The following is a 17,274-nucleotide window of genomic DNA, read 5'->3' on the forward strand; positions in this document are numbered from 1 at the left end:
ACACCAGCCTTGAAAATAGACGCTCCAGATACGAATAACTGTTTCAAAGGGATCAGAGTTTACAAGACAATACAGCTGCTAACTTAAGGCAGAGCAATAATTAATGTTTTGTGAATAAGCCTTTTAGATAGTTACAGAACTTTTGCACAACTTAGAGTAGGAATTAATTTTGCACTGATTAATTTTTAGTTAAATCACACAATATGCTTGAATGTACAACACGTTTCTGACTTTGTACAATCAACCACAGCAATGCTCAATCTTTACACACTGAATGAGCAATAGGAGCTACAATAGAAAAGACGCACCTCACCCCACTTACTTAGGACAGTACTGTATATTTACTCATCTTAGTCTTGTGTTGTGGTGTCAGGTACAGACTGTTGTCCTTGTTAATGTCCTGACTGGCATGTATGATTGAACAAATTACCACAAGAATGAAACAAAAATGAGTTAAAAGTAAAGAAATCTGATTCAAACCAAAAAAAAAATTAGCAGAACTGAAGCAAATTTTCTTTGTGTGTAAGAAACTAAATTCCCATGAGATTCACCTAATCACAAGATTACATGAGAATGCATCTTTCCAGACCGCAAGCTGTGTTGCTGTTTGTGGCTGATCCACAGTTGGTCGGAGCAATCAGCCTCCTGTGAGGAACTACATTCAGCTACAGGCGTGTGGAGGTGTGAGTTAACACAGGATAGATGGTGATAGACCGATGGCCCATCCAGTCACCTACACTACTGTTCAAAAGTTTGAGGTCATTTCATGTTTCCCATGAAAGCTCACACTTTTATTCATGTGCTAACATAATTGCACAAGGGTTTTCTAATCATCAATTAGCTTTTCAACACCATTAGCTAACACAATGTAGCATTAGAACACAGGAGTGATGGTTGCTGGAAATGTTCCTCTGTACCCCTATGGAGATATTCCATTAAAAATCAGCCACTTCCAGCTACAATAGTCATTTACCACATTAACAATGTTTAGACTGGATTTCTGATTCATTTAATGCCATCTTCATTGGGAAAAAAATGCTTTTCTGTCAGAAATAAGGACATTTCTAAGTGACGTCAGACTTTTGAATGGTAGTGTATGTTAGTATTTTTTTAAAGTTCCCACCCTCTACCAAACCCTTGTCAAACTGACTTGTGGGATGGATCTGTGTTACAAACTATCAGGCCTGTTAGGTTAACGTCTTCCCATTTTGTTGATAAATTTGCCATTTTCTGAACTGTTACTGCTCTGTGTCTCCACTGGTCGCTTTCTTTTGGAGTGACAGGTTAATAGACTGGAAGTGCAACAGTCCCTTCGCTCAGCAGCTTTTATTTCTTCGAAGTCATAACTGTATTGCAAGGTAAGAATCTTCTTCATTTGTCGCAGGTTGCCATCAATCAGAAATAACCATCTGATACATTGACTCCTGAAGGAATTTAAACGATGTGACACAATTGCTGTTTATTTCACCCTTAATCAACCATAGGCTAACTGAAGCTAATGTGCTATTAACCTGAGAAGATTAAATTCGTTGCTGCTGATGCCTCCTCAGGTAAAGGTGCTTTGCTGAATCCCTAAGTCTGTGTCATCACGGTGCCATGGTAAAGTAAGACTCGGGTGTATCAGCAGCATCAGATTCATAATCATAAGATTTATAGTATATTAGCTTTATTTAACCAGAATCTGATTAATGTAAAATTATAATAACAACCTAAGATAAATTAGGAAGGGTTCTGGCTTGAAATTGTTATGAAATTGTTAAATCTTACTACTTGTTGTACTTATAGTCCATTGATTCCGATTTCGAAAAAATAAGAGGTCAGTGGAGATGCATGACTGTAGCACCTGCCCATATAAGAGTTTTATTTGAGTCAAAACTGACAAAAGTTCTGCATTTGAGCTGTTGTTTGATACTGGGACGTTTTCGTTCATCAAATTTAATACCACAGACGTGCCATGATGAGGAATTAGGGTCGTTGAATGGTTTTATTTGAATGCTATGGGATTTTGGGGGGCCATTTTTGTGCTTTTAGTGACACAGATCGTGGAGAGAAACATGGAATTCAATGGAAGTGAGCAGGGGAATGACATGAAAATGAGTCCGGCCAAGTGGGTTTCAAACTGGGGACTTGCTGCTCAGGACCTCAACTCCCAGTGTTGTGCAAACGAAACACTTCGCTCCAAATGGCGCCAAATGGTTCCATTTAAAGACCTAAATCCAGTTTGGAAGAGTTGTGCAAGCTCCATCCAGCTGAGTTTCTTATACATAAGCTAAAATTTCGACACGCTCATGTCTGTGCATATAAAGCAACATTTCTCAAACTCCTTTAGAGATTCAGCTAAAATTGCATTTGCTTTAATTGGCTGCAGTTCAACCAACGTTTCAGGTTTCATCTCCACTTCAGCTGCTTTCATTGGTTAAAAGTAATACAGTTTTCTTCATGTAGACATTACTGCTGCTTCCATCTTTCCAAGTGACACTTTAACTGCTTTCAAATGCTTTCACCGTTTACACTAAAGATGACTCTCAGCTTCCTACAGCGCTTAAACCCGAACTTTCTCATCTTTTCGGCATTTAAACTTAAGCCCATTTTAGATGCTGATAAACCTCAGCCACACATTAAAAGGTATTCGAGTGCTTTAGCTTCAGCTGACACTTCAACTTCTTTTAGTGACTCGACTTCAACTGCACCGAATTAAAGTTTAAAGTCATTTTAAGCTTCTTTCAATGTTTGCACCTGCATTAATAAACTTAAGGAAGCTCAAATAAATCTTGCACTTGATTTAATTTGTCATCTATCTGAACATTTGTCATTGTGAAGATGAGTAATGGAACAAAATGCAGAATTTTCCAGCTTTAACTATAACTCTGTATAACTCAACCAATTTTTCACATGGATATGCTGTGTATATATCATTTATCTTTATAACCGCTCACTGTAAAGGTTGTTGGCATCATTAACTCATTATGAATATTACTTTATGGTTTTTTGCAGCTACGGTCGCGATGGGCTCAGTCTTTACATTAAGTGCTGACGAATCTGGGAATGATGGGGTGATGCAGTCATGTGCAATGCATCGACACTTTGCTCACTGTCAGGCCTCAGTTGACGTGTTGGTAACTGATGCATCACCGGCGTCTATTGACTGGAAAAGCAGAGGGGTGAGGAGAAGAGGGAGGGTCACTGGGAGGTGTGAGCAGGAGGGGAGAGGCTACAATTGTCTGTCCAACTCTCCACAAGACACAAGTCACACCTCATTAGCAGGTAGTGGAAAAGAGGACGGCGGCTATGTCTGCCGCGAAAGCACCGTCTCCCACATAAACACACACACACGGACACACACTCACTTCTACCCCAATTACCCCTATCCTGTCCCTTGAGCTGACGGCCTGAGTTATGCTGACAGGCACCACTCTAGAAAATGGGGGGAGAAAGTCAAAAGAGAGGGAGGGCAGGAAGGGGAGGAGAGGAGAAGGGGAAAAGTGATGGAAGGGTGAAAGCTGGGGGAGTTCAGAGAGGGGAGGAGAACAGAGGAGAGAGAATAGACAGAGAGGGGAAAGGGGGGGAAGCACATCACGCGGCACGAGTCAGAATGAAACATGTCTCCCTGTCACCTGCCACACACTGTAAATGGATGGGCCCGCAATCTTGCCATCAGCGACTTATCTCTGTGGCCTGAAAAAAGAAGGCGAGCGAAAGAGGAGAGAAGGAAGCAGGAAAGTGGCTGAGAAGAGTTTCTTCTGCTGCAAACTCGCTGTAATTTGTTACAATTTCTAAAGACAAATATGACAGGATGGAATTACTCTGCCACTACGGAGGCAGCCATTTGCAAATGCCATAAAGTGCAGGTATAAATCTCCTACCCAGATCCACTCAATCTCCGACTTCTGGGCTCTTCAGCAGCAGCAGCTGTCTTGTCAGGCATGTGTTTACAGCGAAAGGCCTCTCCAGTTCTGGGTTTAAAGAAGTATTGTGGTGATGGAAGTGGCTGGTACACTGTGGTGACTGATGCTTTCTGTTGATACTGAAAACCGGGGGAAAGCTTTGGAAGCTGCAAGATGATTTTGACAGATCTCCTGCAATCATAGCAAATACTTTTCACAGGACCAAAGTAACTTTAACTGTAGGAAAGAAAGACTGCCACTAGTCAGAAAAAGTTATAGAAAATCACTGCTTTATTCAAATGGCGGAGCAGAATAATGGAGACACACTTACTGCAAGTCATAAAAATGAGCCCTTGAGAGTTGAAAGCTCTTACATGAAACTTTAAGACCCTCTCAGGTCTCTAAGAACTTATCTCTGTGTATCAAAGTTACATACTTAAAAGTTTTTTTCCATTGAAACAGTCTCTTCCTACCTAAATATGGCTTATACACAGCTAGGGATGCACTTTTTAAAAAAAAACAATTTTCTTATCCCAAGTCAACCCTGCTATCAGTCAGTCATGACAGGAAGTCCTCGGTTTATGACATTGCCAACCTATGGTGTTTCATGGTTACATCGCCATCTTGCATAAATTTATTGGTTCCATCAGTCCAACGTATGGAATTTCAGGGGGGAACTGGTTGGCGAGCGGAGCTTATGAATACGTCGTCACACAGTGCTATATGAGGAAGATGATTATTTTACCACTGTGTTAGCATAGGTGAGCGACGTAGGTACTTCTGTACATTTGTGAGTTACGACTGAGGTTGAAAATTGTATTACATCATGCCATAGGAACGGAATTCCAACGTAAGGTGAGACCCCTCTGTAATTGTTAAACTGAATGAAATACACTTTTCCAAACAATGATGAATCTGCTTTTAGTGATGGACCCATAAAAGCAGCTTAGTTAATCAGCTGTTCGTTTAAAGGAACACTGTCCTGGTAAACTACAGCTTGATTTTAATGTGAGCTGTAACCGGAATCAATTAATCAAACAGAAGTCTCTGTCATGATGACCTGCTGCTAGCAAAGCCCCCACAATGCTCTCTGCTTGCCAACACGGAACTGCCTCTAATTCCAGTGACCAACTCCTCGAGCCATTACAGTAATAAGCACAGCCATGTTCGATTTCATTAAACAAGAAGTGGCTTCATCTGGTTATTGAAGCGGGTATGGCAGTTAATGTACGATACAATTTCTTATGTACATGTCCTTTGTCTTCTGCTTTTTCTCTGATTTTAGATACAACTCTAGACCATTGCTGCATGGATCTACACAGTCCATGCCTCCATCCCCACTTACCCTTTCCAACTCACTGCAGCTCGAGCACACCAGCACACCTATAACTCTGCTTAAGTGCTGTGAAACCTCTTTACACAATGACAAGTTATAATATTAGAGTAATTCATCAATACATGTTTGAAGTGGGAACCGATTCTGATAAACAATGATGTAGGAAAACGCCATCCTGCCCGTTAACAGGATTGGTTCCTTAGGTTTATTACACGTGAAACCTCTAAAGTCTGAATCTGTTTTTAAGACTGTCATTGACACGTGCAGTTTCAGGGTGGAAATGCTCAGCCATGTTGTCAACTGCTTATTTTGCTCATCATGCGTCTCTCAGCATGTAAAAACCCCATTTGTTAACAAAACACGTTAACATGGCATGAACTTGATTTTCACCAGAGATGGTTTTTTAACTTCCACATGACTCACTGGAGGCTGGAAGCACAATAATGGAAGTTTTGACCAGGTGAAGTGTAGGGAATATAAGACATAAGGTTCAAAAGTTCACTCTTGATATTGGAAACAGCTTCTGACAAAACAATCTCACCTCAAGGTGCATTTATTGCTGTTCTGATCTTCATCAGTTTCAGAAAGACTTGCATTGACATCTTGACTTGTAATTTGCTTATCAAGACTTGATCAGGAACACCTTTAAACACTTGTGACTGAGCTTGGCAAGATCAGTGTTGTTAAAGTGACTCCTTTCAGTTTTTCCAGCCCCTATGCGTCAGCTCTATCGAACAAGACACCTGCTATCAGTTTGTTAACAAGTGTCTTTTTTTTCTCACCTGCAGTTGAGCAATTAGCAGCACTGCTGTTGAAATCGTTAGCCGTCTGCAGTCATGTTGTAGTAAACATTTCATGTGCAATGCTGCTAGACAGGATACAACAGTGCAGGTGTATGCTCTCATTCGAGGCATTAACAACAGCGACGAGTGATGATCACACAGCTCGCAGTATTATTAGCACCTCAGACAGTGAGTGATGAGTCCAGTCACTGCCTTAATTTATGCATTGCTACTTCGTCTTGTCACCGCCGTTCAGCTCGAAGGATTTTACTTCCACCACGAGGAAGGCAGGATAGAGAGAGCGAGCGAGGGAGGGAGGGAGTGAGAGGAAAAAAAATAACACTGGAAATGTGACTGTAATGCAGCTCGCGAGTGCAAGCGTGGATTTTCTACTTCCTCTCTGACCAAATCCCACCATTTCAGGAGATTAACCTCGGCATGCGATAAATGTTCGACTTCTTCTTCCCCTCCAATTTCCTTGGAGCTAGAAACTCCAGAAGCCAGCGCGGCATGTAAGATAAAAAATGATCACCTAATTCACTCAAGCACAAAATACAATTCTGGAGAGAGGAGGAAAAGCGGGCAGAAAGGAGAAAGACGGGGAAGGGAGTGTGTCACCAGTGCACTACCTCACATCCACTGTTCAGAATTCTCCTCAATCAATTATTATTAAATAGAGCACTTATTCAAACAGACCTGTGCATAGCAAATAGGTCGTGGCACTGTGATTGTCTGTAGAATTTCTTCTTTTTCTCTTATCCTGCAGGATTAATCGTATTGTTCAGCTCTCCCTACTACCCATAGTGCACCTCACATGGCAGCTGTGCTCAAATGCTGTTGATTGCTGAAGGTGCCCTCTGCAGATTGCTGCTGCCACCGAGCCATTTAAATGGAGTTGTTAATAAAATGTAGCGATGATTGCCTTTCACTTCCCCCTCATCTCTGGTTTGGCAGATGGCTGTTGCAGGACTAATGCAGGATTCAGGCTAACCATCACTCTAGGCTTAAATGTCAAAGTTGAACTGAAATTATAATTTATTTGTGTATTTTTGAGGATTGTTCTGACTTGTACTTATTTGGTCGAAATTATAATCACCAAAAAAGAAGAAATTTGAAGTCCACTTCCACTCAGAAACATGTTTTAGTCGAAGCTTTTTCTTTTGGATGTTTGACCTTCACTGTGTGGAGTTTCACACAGTCAGACTGTTTTCAAACTCATCTGCTGAAAGTTTCTTAGTGCACATGTAAACTCTGATTTTAAAGTATGTACCGGCAAGCAGCCTACCCATCCCACATGTAGTAGATTGAGATTTTTTTTACAGCAACAGATGTAATTTTTAAAATTTCTAACCAGGTAATTGACAGATCTCATTTATGTTACAATGACATTTTTCTGTCATTTTCTAAATATTATTTTTCTGCCATCTGTTGTCTACAATGTTGATGTTTGATTAATTTGACTGGTGCAATATGTGTGGATAAGATTTCTTCTTAAACTTACAGCTGTTCTGAAAAATGAGTAAAAGAGATGAGAAACTGCTACAAGACACAAAACAACTATAAAGAGTCCAAATCAACGAAGAGCTGCAACATCACTTTGAAGAAAACATCAATAAACACAAAACTGCTACAAAGACAGACAAAGCTCCTACAAATTGACAGAAAAACAACTTAAAAGCGATGCAATGAGCTGCAGAATAGCTTCAGAGACAAGTCAAACAATGACAAAGAAACACAAAAATGCAAAAAAAGATACCATTTGAGTACAAAGAGATATAAACTGCTAGAACAAGACATAAAACACTACAAAGAGATGGGGTAACCACTTCAAAGAGATGCCCAGATTTGTAAAATTCCTTCAAATAGATGCAAAACAACTACAAAGAAACACAAAACTGCTACAGACAGAAAGAAAACAACGTCAAAGATTCAGAAAGCTGCAAAATCACTTTAAAGAAAACATCAATGAATACAAAACTGCTACAAAGACACACAAAATGACTGCAAGGTGACAGAAAAACAACTTAAAAGTGATGCAACAAGCTGTAGAACAGCTTCACAGACAAGCAAAACAACGACAAAGAAACACAAAAATGCCAACGGAAGATACAATTTGTGTACGAAGAGGTAAAAACTGCTACTAGACACAAAACAACTATAAGTAGACAGGGTAACCACTTCAAAGAGATGCAAAGATGTATAAAATTCCTTCAAATAGATGCAAAACAAGAACTACAAAGAAACACAAAAGTCACAGACAGAAACAAAATAACCTCAAAGATTCAAAGAGCTGCAAAACGGCTTCAAATAGATGCAGAACATCAACGCAGAAAAACAGAATTGCTACAAAGACACAAAATACGAACAAAGAGGTGAAATACTTCGACAGTGAGACACAAAGAAACACAAAAAGATGCAAATGAGCTACAAAGAGCTGCACAATTATTTCAAACAAATGTAAAACTACAACACAAAATTGCTTCAAAGAGACAAAATAATTACAAAGAGGTTACAAGTAGCTGTTGATGTCTTTTAGTCTGGGTGTTTTGTTGTGATGGAGGAGGGACGGAGTGCTGCAGTCTCGGTTTGAAAGCTAAAGACTGACACTGTAAGCTGTTAATTAGCTTTGCTACTTGCTACCACTTTGCATGTTGCTCTCTGACTGTGATTTTAAAAACATTCATATCAGTATTTGAAGTGGATAAGAGAATGATTTCAAAAGCTCTTTCAAATAATACAAATATTTGCAACTCTGGTCACCAATACTGGCTTGACTGAGTGCTCTGACCTGAACTCACTGACTTGTTGAGTTTAAACGTTTGAATCTCTGCCCCATGTCTATTCATGTGTTTTGAGCTAATCTTTGAAATATTCTTGTTTTGCCTGAGTGTGCCAGCGTTCTATCGCTGCTGGCAGTCGGCCTCTGAGCTTCATCTAAAACCTCACTGGGTAAAGTTTATTACATCAACATGTCATCCAAGACATTTTTATCAGCCAAAATTTGCCTCTAATGATCCATTAAAGCTTGGATGTGTTTCCTTACCAACTCGTGCCTTTATTTTAGTGCTGCTCATCGTCTCACTAACTGACAGAACAAGTTTTATTTAACTCAGTGATCCTACAATAACAAGAAACCAGTCTATGGTTAAGATAGTACTAAAGTCAGGCCCCTGCTGCATTTAACACAAAAAGAAAGGAGCTTTGAGATGTGAATATGTAAATGGTGTGATTAGCTGCAAATCACTTCATATGGAGGCGAAGAGTGAAGCAATCACATTTTTCTTTCTGACTTTCCTTCGCCAAAATACCTCCTACACAACTGAATAATGCATATGGACAATGTTGGACTAATTAATGTCCACCAGCCTACCTCCACCATAAAATATGCTTGCATTGACACTGGCATTTAATGATTGGTAGTGCAGCCACCAGCGGTATGTTATGCAGGAGGCGAGTGATAATCAGGGGGTGGATTATGATGGTGATTAGAACCAGTGGGTCAAGAGGCCGCACAACATTGTTATCAATTCCCACGTCTGAGGATATCATGTTATAACAGTGCTTCGTGTACCACAGGTACATACACAGTGCCAGTGGGCAGAAGTATCTGAATATTAACAGAGAGGTGGGAAATCCATAAAGACTCCATCTTGTTGGCAGAGCCTCCTGTCCCCGCGGAGTGTTGAACGTATGCCACAGCTGTGTCGGCCTGCATCCTTGTGATAAAAAGAGGGAAAAATTACACAGGCTAGACCAGACACTAACATATTCATTAGTGAGGAATGACCGACTGGGCTGGTTGAAATGTCACTGAGCTAGAAGTCTCTGAGGACTAATGACCTCCATTTGAGTGTTGGAAGGAGACCGAACATTCTGGATATGTTGACTTTTCCTCATAAAATGACCACTACACACGTGGACAAAATTGTTGGTACCCCTCAGTTAAAGAAGGAAAAACCCACAATTCTCACTGAAATCACTTGAAACTCACAAAAGTAACAATAAATAAAAATTTATTGAAAATTAAATAATCAAAAACAGCCATTACTTTTGAATTGTTGATTAACATAATTATTTAAAAAAACAAACTAATGAAACAGGCCTGGACAAAAATGATGGTACCTCTATAAAAGATTGAAAACTATTTGACCAGAGTGACATGATTAACTCAGGTGTGTCATTTAATGGACATCACAGGTGTTTCCAAACTCATAATCAGTCAGTCTGCCTATTTAAAGGGAGACAAGTAGTCACCCTGCTGTTTGGTGAAAAGGTGTGTACCACACTGAACATGGACAACAGAAAGCGAAGGAGAGAATTGTCCCAGGACATCCGAAAAAAATTATAGACAAACATCTTAAAGGTAAAGGCTATAAGACCATCTCTAAACAGCTTGAAGTTCCTGTGACAACAGTGGCTCATATTATTCAGAAGTTCAAGACCCACGGGACAGTAGCCAACCTCCCTGGACGTGGCCGCAAGAGGAAAATTGATGACAAATTGAAGAGACGGATCGTTGGAATTGTATCCAAAGAGCCCAGAGCAACCTCCAAAGAAATTAAAGGTGAACTCCAAGGCCAAGGTACATCAGTGTCAGATCGCACCATTCGTCGTTGTTTGAGCCAAAGTGGACTTCATGGGAGACGACCAAGGAGGACACCACTGCTGAAAAAAACTCATAAAAAAGCCAGACTGGAATTTGCAAAAATGCATGTTGACAAGCCACAAAGCTTCTGGGAGAATGTCCTTTGGACAGATGAGACCAAACTGGAGCTTTTTGGTAAGGCACATCAACTCTATGTTCATAGACTCAAAAACCAAGCATACGAAGAAAAGAACACTGTCCCTACGGTGAAACATGGAGGAGGCTCAGTAATGTTTTGGGGCTGCTTTGCTGCATCTGGCACAGGGTGTCTTGAAAGTGTGCAAGGTACGATGAAATCTGAAGACTATCAAGGCATTCTGGAGAGAAATGTGCTGCCTAGTGTCAGAAAGCTTGGTCTCAGTCGCAGGTCATGGGTCTTCCAACAGGACAACGATCCAAAACACACAGCCAAAAACACCCAAGAATGGCTGAGAGAAAAGCGTTGGACTATTCTAAAGTGGCCTTCTGTGAGCCCAGATCTGAATCCCATTGAACACATGTGGAAGGAGCTGAAACATGCCATTTGGAGAAGACACCCATCAAACCTGAGACAACTGGAGCTGTTTGCTCATGAGGAGTGGGCCAAAATACCTGTTGACAGCTGCAGAACGCTCATTGACAAATACAGAAATCGTTTAATTGCAGTGATTGCCTCAAAAGGTTGTGCAACAAAATATTAAGTTATGGGTACCATCATTTTTGTCCAGCCCTATTTCATTAGTTTGTTTTTTTAAATAATTATGTTAATCAACAATTCAAAAGTGATGGCTGATTTTGATTATTTAATTTTCAATAAATTTTTATTTATTGTTACTTTTGTGAGTTTCAAGTGATTTCAGTGAGAATTGTGGGTTTTTCCTTCTTTAACTGAGGGGTACCAACAATTTTGTCCACGTGTGTAAATACAAGGTGCTGGTATTTGATTAGCCAATCATAACAACTGACAGTATCAGCTATTAAACAACTGCAGCAGACAATGAGATTGGGTTGTATTTGTGTGAATTAGTTTTCCACTGAAATAGCTACTGTGTTGAAATGCTTGCTCACTTAATCGATTACAGGAGGTCCTCAGTTTACGACTTTCTCAGCTCACGTCATTTTGCCATTACGTCAGAACTGATTATGGGCCAGTCCTCGGTTTAACATACAACATTTCATCGGAACTGGATCAGTGGAACTAGTTGGCAAGCAGAGCAGATGAATACTGTATGTACAGTAGTCATGTGGTGCTATAGGACTGCTTTGTTTATATTTTTGCTGATGTTTTCCGACCGAGTTGTGTTTCAGTGTGAGCTAATGACAGTTTTGGTTACCGTAGTTGTACAAATATGTAATCTGATCTCAATATCGGGATGCACGTAATGTCTTTGTTTACATTTTCAACGGAGTTCCGACTTAGGGCGAAAATTGACTTGAGTCACACCGTAGGAACAGAACTCCGACGTAAGTCAAGGACTTCCTGTAGTGGATTACCAGAAAGCACAATTTTGACAATCATTTGTCAAGCAACAAGACGAAGTCTACAACCGTGCTTGCAGCTCTGTGAGGCTGTGCTTAGCCATAGCTGCACCTTGAGCTAAATGCTAAATATGTCAGAAAACTAGCATGCTCACAATGGTGATGAAACTAATCATTAATCAAGAACAGTTTGAGAAGGACCTGAGAGGTGTTGTGCCTGTGTAGTGATTGTTTAGTGTCGCCTATATACAGGTATGTGCACTCCTTGCTGTATTTAACTGTAAATACAACTTAGTTCAGCTGTTGCCATCTCTCAGCAAGAAGTTTTACAACTGTTCACATTTCGAGGTCTGTCATGCTCGGATAATTAATTGGATAATTGAAAACTTTGACATGTTGGTGGCACCAGTTGAAAGGTCAGATTATCCCTTAAAGTTTTGAGATTCACTCTCTGGGCACATATTTCTATCTTGGGCATCTGGGATCTTTCGCCATTTTTTTTTTTTTTTTTTAATCTTTAGCTGTAGAGATATTTCACCAGTAGCAAAGAATAGTAACCAAAAGACGGGATCATTGAAGTCAAAAGGAGTCTGGAGACCATAAAAAGTTTAAAATCTTGTAAACCATTCAAAAAACTATTGATATGCTTCAGTCTGAGACAAAAACACAAACATTCAGGCCTCCTGAGTAAAATCATTTTGGTTGCACTTTTGAATGTGCAACCACAAATTTATCACGTACAACTCAACATTTGACATTTAACAGATCTATTTGTATGTAATTATGTTTTTCCTTGTGCATATTTTGCGTAGTGCTCCTCTCTTCCTAGCTTTATGATTTTTTGTGGACAAGCAGAGTACTGCCTTTATTAGTAAAACTTCTTCATGCTGGTTCTATTATTGTCATATTATTCTTTGCCTTTTTAGAGATAATAGTGAATTACAAAGGGTGTCATGCATGTTTTAGTCTCCTTTTTACAGTTTATTGGTGTTAAATTCTAGTAATGGAGTTTACGTTGCTCAGTCGCAGAGCTCTAGCTGTTCCTGCTGTCTCACAGTATTGTCACGTCTCATATGATATTCAGTTATAAACATAGTGGATGCTGATATTGTGTCTGAGCAATATCAGGTGGGACATCAGGTCACTCTTGGATTGGCTCAGCAGATCCTTTCATTTGGGAGAGATGGACCAGTAGCACATGGTAATTATGTTGTTGAACGGCGTGTAATAAACCCACCACTAGTCCCTGCTGTTAGCTCCACTTCCATTGTAAAGACACATTCTCAGCCCCCTTTGTACTCTTCTACAGTGGGAGAGGAGCTGGTGGCTTTTCTTTCTCATTTATTATTGTCAGAGTAAATGGAGATCACCTCCACGAGATCACGGCGTATCATCCTCTTCATAATAACACAATGCAGAAGTCCACAGGTTACACTTGTTATTGTGATGCCAGAAAGCCCAGTGAAACATTTTGGGTGCGCTTAAAATGATGTGCTGGTTCACCTAAATGCAAAATTTAAAAGTAAAAAGTTAGTCTGATGCCTTGGTGCTGGCATAGGTAGTGCCACAACGAGCATTCACTGCAATAATTAATGGAATATTTCAAGAAAAAACAAAACAACTCGATGAATTGCTGATGAAAATAATCATTGGATGCGGCCAAAAATAACACTGGAGAATCTGCCACCTGTTTTCAGACAATTTATCACAAGTGGGAGATATCAGAGCTGTACGAAAGATACCCACATGTCCCATTTGTAATTACCACATGAAGGTTGACCTGAATGTTTTCCCAGGTAGCAGCTGGTATTTATAGTAAACGACAGCCTTACACAGCGTGGATTAGGCGTCTAGAATGCTGTTTCTGTTTGATAACTGTGTGAAAAATGATCATCTGAATATGAGCTTAATTAACTGACCTGAAGAATTTATGAAGTCAGAGCTGGAGAACTCCTCTCTTGGTTGTTCTCCTGGAGTCCGGCTGTGTTATGGAACCAGCGTTTGCAAATAGTCCAGGTTATGAAGTGTCAGGAGCCATGATGAATAACTCTAATGATCAGCTGTGTGTTCTGGGTCACAGCAGTGAAAAGCGGTCGTGGTAGAACAGAATGCAACATGGCAACAACTTGTCCTTGCCGACACCACTGCAGCGGGCCTTTCGTGTTAATACACCTGACAAAACACCGTCACTGATGGAACGCTAAAAGCCCTTCTGAGAAAAGCCAGACGGGGGCTTTTTTTCTCCTCCACGCAGGTGACTGCCGGCTGCCACTGTCGGCTCCAATCACGTTGCCGTCTGTACCACGCTGTTCCTCAAACACTCAAACCAAGCGAGGCTTTTCTCTCGCCACCTCTCTCCTCCCCTGTTGTTTTATTCATAGGGCTCAGGGTTCATTTGCCAAGTCCTCTGTTGTAGATTTAAGAAGACAAACAGTGCTGCAAATCCACCAGAACAGTGTTAGACTAAATGACATTTTGCTCTGCCGCCTGGCTAATCGTAAAGAAAACAGTGGCGGATCAGCGCTTAAACCTCGTGTCTTCGGGCAGATATCATGCTCAGTATCGCGGAAGGATCCTTTGAAGTGTTTGTTGTCTTCCAGAGGGCCCTCGGAGGAAATGCTTCTCTCTTTCACACACAAACACAATCAGACACACGTATGCATGCTTTTACACACAAGCGCACACCCTGAGAGTTAGTTAATGGGAGGGAATGCATTAAACAACACGCTCCTCTGTGTATTACCGGTCGCATATCAGTGGCAGCGATGGTGAGGATCCCTCTGCAGCTTTAGTGCTGCTGTGCTCATGTCTCAGCAGCAGGATTACCTGGGAGAGCCAATAAAAGCATATTAGGCGAGCGCTAGCACACACTGTTTACACATGCATGCGCGTACACAACCACAGCATAAGGAGCGGCTGTAAAAGTACTTTTGACAGGTTAATGCACATACATAAGCACAGATAAAAAGCCGCCATGTGTCGACTGCCGGACACAACAAAGGCACACATACATGTTGTGTAGCTCCAGGCGAGAGGCTCTAAAAACATAATAGAAAGGGAAAAGCCTGCCAAGAAGAAAGCTAACAATGATGGGGGGGAGAGAACTGTGAGATGGCCCGCTTATCTTTGGGTGAGACTCAACTCTACAGATTTAGAACGAGGTATCGTTCCAAGAAGCGATATTAAAAATTGTTTTTAGTCATGGTCGGCCAATTAGTTGTTACATCTTGAGTCACATCTGAATGGCTGCCATGCGCCTACTCTTAGTTGCATATTTAGCCTTAAATGCGGATTCAAAAAAAGAAGTCTGAAAATATTCGGTGAAAGCCTACCTGTGCCAACATTGTATCAGTGCTGGCAGGCACTGGCAGCCACACTTTGTGCTGTCATACTTTTAAATAAATTGATAAGCTCAATGCTAAGTCAAATGGTTTTGTTACTTTGCTTTTACCCCATAGTTAATAGCCATTACACCCAAGTCAGGGTAAAGACAGAATGCATGATTTTAGTCGTGTTTCCCCAAGAAACTGGCAGATATGTCTTTTCTGAGACAGCAGTGGCTGTCTGAGCGCCGTCTCCTTCTGTGCACCTCTGACTCACTGACAGAAACAACTTTCTTCCTCCTGTTGTTTGTCTGTGGGCACTCCAAACTTAGCAGCATCACGACGGTCACGCATGAAGTGTCCAATAAAGAGATACAATGCTGGGCAGGTTGACACTCCTGTCAGTAGCCAGCTGTTTGCTAGACTGTGTCTATGTGTCGGTGTATTTTCATTGGTGCTCATCTCAGGGTTGTTTTGACAGCCACATCGACCGCTTGCATGTTTCACACTCTTTATGCCTCCATCTCTCCATCCATCCATCCATCCATCCATCCATCCATCCATCCATCCATCCATCCATCCATCCATCCAAGCAGTCGTCGATCCATCCATCCATCTATTCATCACTGTTGCTTAATGAGATGGCATCAACACATCAAGGTTCATTGGCTGTGTGCAGACAAACCCAGATATAATTAGGCCCCACCACTGATATGCTTGCCCTCACTAGCGAATGCACTGGCTTCACAAAATAATGACACATTTACATTTAACTGTCTAACCTATTTCTAATTAGTCAGTTGGGTTTTGTTTTTTTTCTTTCCTTTTTGTTTTTTTCTATGATGGCAGAAAGTTCAGCAAAATGACAAACAGATGTATTGCCAATTATCATGCATTCTGAACAGCTCATTATTCCTTCATTTGTTTTCACCATCATCTACCTACTTTTTTTGGCTCTCTAATTTGTACAAGTGAGCTTGTGTAACCGAGCTGAGAGTCGAAGCTGGCAGGACCTGAATGCTCCTCCTTGTGTCTCGCCTGGCTCAGCAGTTGCACCTCCAGCCAGTTGAAATCAATGGGGGCAGTGGGCAACTGTGGCTCTGTGTGGAGCAGATGGCAGAAGAATGGCCCTTCCTCCTACTGTGGCACGCTCAGTAACATACAAATGGGTCAGCTCTCTTCACTGGTCGCATAATATCATGAAGCCAGGGAACCGCTATAGTGGGGTTGTGCAGCTAGGGAGATGGGGTCTTTGCAAACATATTTTCCTCAGATCTTGTGTTGGATGACTAATTGGTTGATAAATACTTGAAATACAAACAGTGGCATCTGGTGTCCAGTCCACTTGCTGGATTGAAGGGAGTGTCATATCCGTACCAGACAAGCAAATGTAACCCAAAACCACTCAAAAGAGGAGCTGAAGCACAATCACTATAACTAAGTGCTGCAAGACATCCAGTAAAGCTTTAGTGAAGCTAAATCAGTCTTCTGTTGTCTTCATGTATGTCTGTAAAGTGTGTAACTACAGCTAAGAAATAGCTGCATGCCGGCATTTCTAAAGCTAAGTATTTGACATGAATTTCTCCTAGCCAAGTTTACATACAGCTGCCAGTCTGGCAAATATGTTGTGGCTTGTGTGATGATGTCAGGCCAGTTGTTCTCATATTTCTAGCTAATTACCTTATATCTCAAAATATACACAAGTTGAAACATTTAGTCACCTAGTCAAAACAACAAAAAGAGATGAATTAGATACAATTTGTTAATTGGAGAGCTTGAGAATTGCCAGAAGTAAATGTTTCTAACTTTGAAAAGACACAGCTTAGCTGTTTGCTTTGTTAGGCTA

At 40.9% G+C, this 17,274-nt stretch overlaps 1 protein-coding gene and 1 long non-coding RNA gene across 2 annotated transcripts in view; one reads left to right on the forward strand and one right to left on the reverse strand.

The window, feature by feature from the left end:
• Nucleotides 1-17,274, forward strand: part of adarb2 (adenosine deaminase RNA specific B2 (inactive)) — a 270,798-nt gene that overhangs the window by 79,747 nt on the left and 173,777 nt on the right. The gene's annotated exons all lie outside the window — the stretch shown is intronic.
• LOC127531303 (uncharacterized) lies at nucleotides 7,935-14,441 on the reverse strand. Its single transcript, XR_007938368.1, has 2 exons — nucleotides 14,025-14,441; nucleotides 7,935-9,718 (listed from the first exon to the last, which is right to left on the reverse strand). It is a non-coding gene; the product is annotated as an uncharacterized LOC127531303 (long non-coding RNA).

Source organism: Acanthochromis polyacanthus, chromosome 20 (genome assembly GCF_021347895.1).
Source record: "Acanthochromis polyacanthus isolate Apoly-LR-REF ecotype Palm Island chromosome 20, KAUST_Apoly_ChrSc, whole genome shotgun sequence".
In the NCBI taxonomy this organism is placed as follows: Eukaryota; Metazoa; Chordata; class Actinopteri; family Pomacentridae; genus Acanthochromis; species Acanthochromis polyacanthus.